The sequence below is a fragment of the Amia ocellicauda genome, unplaced genomic scaffold, assembly GCF_036373705.1.
Source record: "Amia ocellicauda isolate fAmiCal2 unplaced genomic scaffold, fAmiCal2.hap1 HAP1_SCAFFOLD_289, whole genome shotgun sequence".
Taxonomy (NCBI): domain Eukaryota; kingdom Metazoa; phylum Chordata; class Actinopteri; order Amiiformes; family Amiidae; genus Amia; species Amia ocellicauda.
Genome location: NW_027102853.1, coordinates 14,414 through 20,000, shown reverse-complemented (window position 1 = coordinate 20,000; position 5,587 = coordinate 14,414).

Below are 5,587 nucleotides of genomic sequence, written 5' to 3'. Positions count from 1 at the left end.
GGAGCCGTCGGTCAGTGAGTGCTGAAGGAAAGCTCCAGCGCGGAGCCCGCACCCACCGGGGAGGTGTAGCCCTGCAGGCTGAGCGCCGGGAGCCGTCGGTCGGTCGGTCGGTCAGTCAGTGAGTGAGTGAGTGTGTGTTGCGCTGGAGGAAAGCTCCAGCCCGGCGTCCGTCCCCACCGGGGAGGAGTAGGCCTGCTGACTGAGCGCTGGGAGCCGGGAGCCTTTCCTGCAGTCAGTCGGTCGGTCAGTGAGTGAGTGAGTGTGTGTTGCGCTGGAGGAAAGCTCCAGCCCGGCGTCCGTCCCCACCGGGGAGGAGTAGGCCTGCTGACTGAGCGCTGGGAGCCGGGAGCCTTTCCTGCAGTCAGTCGGTCGGTCAGTGAGTGAGTGTGTGTGCTGAAGGGAAGCTCCAGCCCGGCGTCCGTCCCCACCGGGGAGGAGTAGGCCTGCTGACTGAGCGCTGGGAGCCGGGAGCCTTTCCTGCAGTCAGTCGGTCGGTCAGTGAGTGAGTGTGTGTGCTGAAGGAAAGCTCCAGCCCGGCGTCCGTCCCCACCGGGGAGGAGTAGGCCTGCTGACTGAGCGCTGGGAGCCGGGAGCCTTTCCTGCAGTCAGTCGGTCGGTCAGTGAGTGAGTGTGTGTGCTGAAGGGAGGCTCCAGCCCGGCGTCCGTCCCCACCGGGGAGGAGTAGGCCTGCTGACTGAGCGCTGGGAGCCGGGAGCCTTTCCTGCAGTCAGTCGGTCGGTCAGTGAGTGAGTGTGTGTGCTGAAGGGAGGCTCCAGCCCGGCGTCCGTCCCCACCGGGGAGGAGTAGGCCTGCTGACTGAGCGCTGGGAGCCGGGAGCCTTTCCTGCAGTCAGTCGGTCGGTCAGTGAGTGAGTGAGTGAGTGTGTGTGCTGAAGGGAAGCTCCAGCCCGGCGTCCGTCCCCACCGGGGAGTTGTGCCCGGGCCCGGGCCTCCTGCCGACGGACCGTGTGGCGCATTGTCCCGACTGCGGACTTTCTCCAGCAAAAAGGCGGAGGTGCAGTACCGCCATTTCGCCACACGAGGGACGGAATGGCACCCAACTGCCCCCTGGTGTCGAAAAAGCGCAAGGGCACCCGGGCCGGTCCGCCCCAGGCAGCGGCCGAGATGCAGCACCGGGGGCCCGGCCTGCCTGCCCTGGAGGTCAGCCTGCCAGCCCTGGAGGTCTGCTATCCAGCCCTGGAGGTCTGCCTGCCAGCCCTGGAGGTCTGCTATCCAGCCCTGGAGGTCTGCCTGCCTGCCATCCAGCCCTGGAGGTCTGCTATCCTGCCCTGGAGGTCTGCTATCCAGCCCTGGAGGTCTGCCTGCCTGCCTGCCAGCCCTGGAGGTCTGCTATCCAGCCCTGGAGGTCTGCCTGCCTGCCCTGGAGGTCTGCTATCCAGCCCTGGAGGTCTGCTATCCAGCCCTGGTAGCAGCACTGCCTGCCCTGGAGGTCTGCCTTCCAGCCCTGGTAGCAGCACTGCCTGCCCTGGTAGCAGCACTGCCTGCCCTGGAGGTCTGCTATCCAGCCCTGGAGGTCTGCCTGCCTGCCTGTTAGCCCTGGAGGTCTGCTATCCAGCCCTGGAGGTCTGCCTGCCTGCCTGTTAGCCCTGGAGGTCTGCTATCCAGCCCTGGAGGTCTGCCTGCCTGCCCTGGAGGTCTGCCTGCCTGCCATCCAGCCCTGGAGGTCTGCTATCCTGCCCTGGAGGTCTGCTATCCAGCCCTGGTAGCAGCACTGCCTGCCCTGGAGGTCTGCTATCCAGCCCTGGAGGTCTGCCTGCCTGCCCTGGAGGTCTGCCTGCCTGCCCTGGAGGTCTGCCTGTTAGCCCTGGAGGTCTGCTATCCAGCCCTGGAGGTCTGCCTGCCTGCCATCCAGCCCTGGAGGTCTGCTATCCAGCCCTGGTAGCAGCACTGCCTGCCCTGGAGGTCTGCCTGCCTGCCCTGGCAGCAGCACTGCCTGCCCTGGTAGCAGCACTGCCTGCCCTGGAGGTCTGCTATCCAGCCCTGGAGGTCTGCTATCCAGCCCTGGAGGTCTGCCTGTTAGCCCTGGAGGTCTGCTATCCAGCCCTGGAGGTCTGCCTGCCTGCCCTGGCAGCAGCACTGCCTGCCCTGGAGGTCTGCCTGCCTGCCCTGGTAGCAGCACTGCCTGGCCTGGAGGTCAGCCTGTTAGCCCTGGAGGTCTGCTATCCAGCCCTGGAGGTCTGCCTGCCTGCCTGTTAGCCCTGGAGGTCAGCCTGTTAGCCCTGGAGGTCTGCTATCCAGCCCTGGAGGTCTGCCTGCCTGCCCTGGAGGTCTGCCTGCCTGCCCTGGAGGTCTGCCTGCCTGCCCTGGAGGTCTGCTATCCAGCCCTGGTAGCAGCACTGCCTGCCCTGGAGGTCTGCCTGCCTGCCCTGGAGGTCAGCCTGTTAGCCCTGGAGGTCTGCCTGCCTGCCCTGGAGGTCTGCTATCCAGCCCTGGTAGCAGCACTGCCTGCCCTGGAGGTCTGCCTGCCTGCCCTGGAGGACAGCCTGCCTGCCCTGGTAGCAGCACTGCCTGCCTTCCAGCCCTGGAGGTCTGCCTGTTAGCCCTGGAGGTCTGCTATCCAGCCCTGGTAGCAGCACTGCCTGCCCTGGAGGTCTGCCTGCCTGCCCTGGAGGTCTGCCTGTTAGCCCTGGAGGTCAGCTATCCAGCCCTGGTAGCAGCACTGCCTGCCCTGGTAGCAGCACTGCCTGCCCTGGAGGTCAGCCTGCCAGCCCTGGAGGTCTGCCTGTTAGCCCTGGAGGTCTGCTATCCAGCCCTGGAGGTCTGCCTGCCTGCCCTGGAGGTCTGCCTGCCTGCCCTGGAGGTCTGCCTGTTAGCCCTGGAGGTCTGCCTGCCTGCCTGTTAGCCCTGGAGGTCTGCTATCCAGCCCTGGAGGTCTGCCTGCCTGCCTGTTAGCCCTGGAGGTCAGCCTGTTAGCCCTGGAGGTCTGCTATCCAGCCCTGGAGGTCTGCCTGCCTGCCCTGGAGGTCTGCCTGCCTGCCCTGGAGGTCTGCCTGCCTGCCCTGGAGGTCTGCTATCCAGCCCTGGTAGCAGCACTGCCTGCCCTGGAGGTCTGCCTGCCTGCCCTGGAGGTCAGCCTGTTAGCCCTGGAGGTCTGCCTGCCTGCCCTGGAGGTCTGCTATCCAGCCCTGGTAGCAGCACTGCCTGCCCTGGAGGTCTGCCTGCCTGCCCTGGAGGACAGCCTGCCTGCCCTGGTAGCAGCACTGCCTGCCTTCCAGCCCTGGAGGTCTGCCTGTTAGCCCTGGAGGTCTGCTATCCAGCCCTGGTAGCAGCACTGCCTGCCCTGGAGGTCTGCCTGCCTGCCCTGGAGGTCTGCCTGTTAGCCCTGGAGGTCAGCTATCCAGCCCTGGTAGCAGCACTGCCTGCCCTGGTAGCAGCACTGCCTGCCCTGGAGGTCAGCCTGCCAGCCCTGGAGGTCTGCCTGTTAGCCCTGGAGGTCTGCTATCCAGCCCTGGAGGTCTGCCTGCCTGCCCTGGAGGTCTGCCTGCCTGCCCTGGAGGTCTGCCTGTTAGCCCTGGAGGTCTGCCTGCCTGCCTGTTAGCCCTGGAGGTCTGCTATCCAGCCCTGGAGGTCTGCCTGCCTGCCTGTTAGCCCTGGAGGTCAGCCTGTTAGCCCTGGAGGTCTGCTATCCAGCCCTGGAGGTCTGCCTGCCTGCCCTGGAGGTCTGCCTGCCTGCCCTGGAGGTCTGCCTGCCTGCCCTGGAGGTCTGCTATCCAGCCCTGGTAGCAGCACTGCCTGCCCTGGAGGTCTGCCTGCCTGCCCTGGAGGTCAGCCTGTTAGCCCTGGAGGTCTGCCTGCCTGCCCTGGAGGTCTGCTATCCAGCCCTGGTAGCAGCACTGCCTGCCCTGGAGGTCTGCCTGCCTGCCCTGGAGGACAGCCTGCCTGCCCTGGTAGCAGCACTGCCTGCCTTCCAGCCCTGGAGGTCAGCCTGCCAGCCCTGGCAGCAGCACGGCCTACCTGCCTGCCTGCCCTGGAGGTCTGCCTGCCTGCCTGCCCTGGAGGTCAGCCTTCCAGCCCTGGCAGCAGCACGGCCTACCTGCCTGCCAGCCTGCCCTCCCCAGCCACACAGCCCTGCCTGCCTGCCTGCCAGCCCTGGAGGTCTCCCTGCCAGCCCTGGAGGTCTGCCTGCCTGCCTGCCTGCCTGCCTGCCTGCCCTGGAGGTCTGCCATCCTGCCTTCCAGCCCTGGAGGTCAGCCTGCCAGCCCTGGAGGTCAGCCTGTTAGCCCTGGAGGTCTGCCTGCCTGCCTGCCTGCCTGCCCTGGAGGTCAGCCTGCCAGCCCTGGAGGTCTGCCTGCCTGCCTGCCTGCCCTGGAGGTCAGCCTGCCAGCCCTGGCAGCAGCACGGCCTACCTGCCTGCCTGCCCTGGAGGTCTGCCTGCCTGCCTGCCCTGGAGGTCAGCCTTCCAGCCCTGGCAGCAGCACGGCCTACCTGCCTGCCAGCCTGCCCTCCCCAGCCACACAGCCCTGCCTGCCTGCCTGCCAGCCCTGGAGGTCTCCCTGCCAGCCCTGGAGGTCTGCCTGCCTGCCTGCCTGCCTGCCTGCCTGCCCTGGAGGTCTGCCATCCTGCCTTCCAGCCCTGGAGGTCAGCCTGCCAGCCCTGGAGGTCAGCCTGCCAGCCCTGGCAGCAGCACGGCCTACCTGCCTGCCTGCCCTGGAGGTCTGCCTGCCTGCCTGCCCTGGAGGTCAGCCTTCCAGCCCTGGCAGCAGCACGGCCTACCTGCCTGCCAGCCTGCCCTCCCCAGCCACACAGCCCTGCCTGCCTGCCTGCCAGCCCTGGAGGTCTCCCTGCCAGCCCTGGAGGTCTGCCTGCCTGCCTGCCTGCCTGCCTGCCTGCCTGCCCTGGAGGTCTGCCATCCTGCCTTCCAGCCCTGGAGGTCAGCCTGCCAGCCCTGGAGGTCAGCCTGTTAGCCCTGGAGGTCTGCCTGCCTGCCTGCCTGCCTGCCCTGGAGGTCAGCCTGCCAGCCCTGGAGGTCTGCCTGCCTGCCTGCCTGCCCTGGAGGTCAGCCTGCCAGCCCTGGCAGCAGCACGGCCTACCTGCCTGCCTGCCCTGGAGGTCTGCCTGCCTGCCTGCCCTGGAGGTCAGCCTTCCAGCCCTGGCAGCAGCACGGCCTACCTGCCTGCCAGCCTGCCCTCCCCAGCCACACAGCCCTGCCTGCCTGCCTGCCAGCCCTGGAGGTCTCCCTGCCAGCCCTGGAGGTCTGCCTGCCTGCCTGCCTGCCTGCCTGCCTGCCCTGGAGGTCTGCCATCCTGCCTTCCAGCCCTGGAGGTCAGCCTGCCAGCCCTGGAGGTCAGCCTGTTAGCCCTGGAGGTCTGCCTGCCTGCCTGCCTGCCTGCCCTGGAGGTCTGCCTGCCTGCCTGCCCCGGAGGTCAGCCCCAGGCAGCCGGGTGGCCTGCCTGCTGCTGCTAGGCCGCTGCCCCGAGCCGCCGACCCCATCGACAGGAACACGAGAGAGTTTACAAGCGAGAGGAGGCCACATATTCGACACCTTTCGTGCTCGTTTTAGTCTCCAGTCTGTTTTGACGTGTGTTATTCTGAATCTGCTGCTTTAACTCAAGGGATTCTGTCGCGAT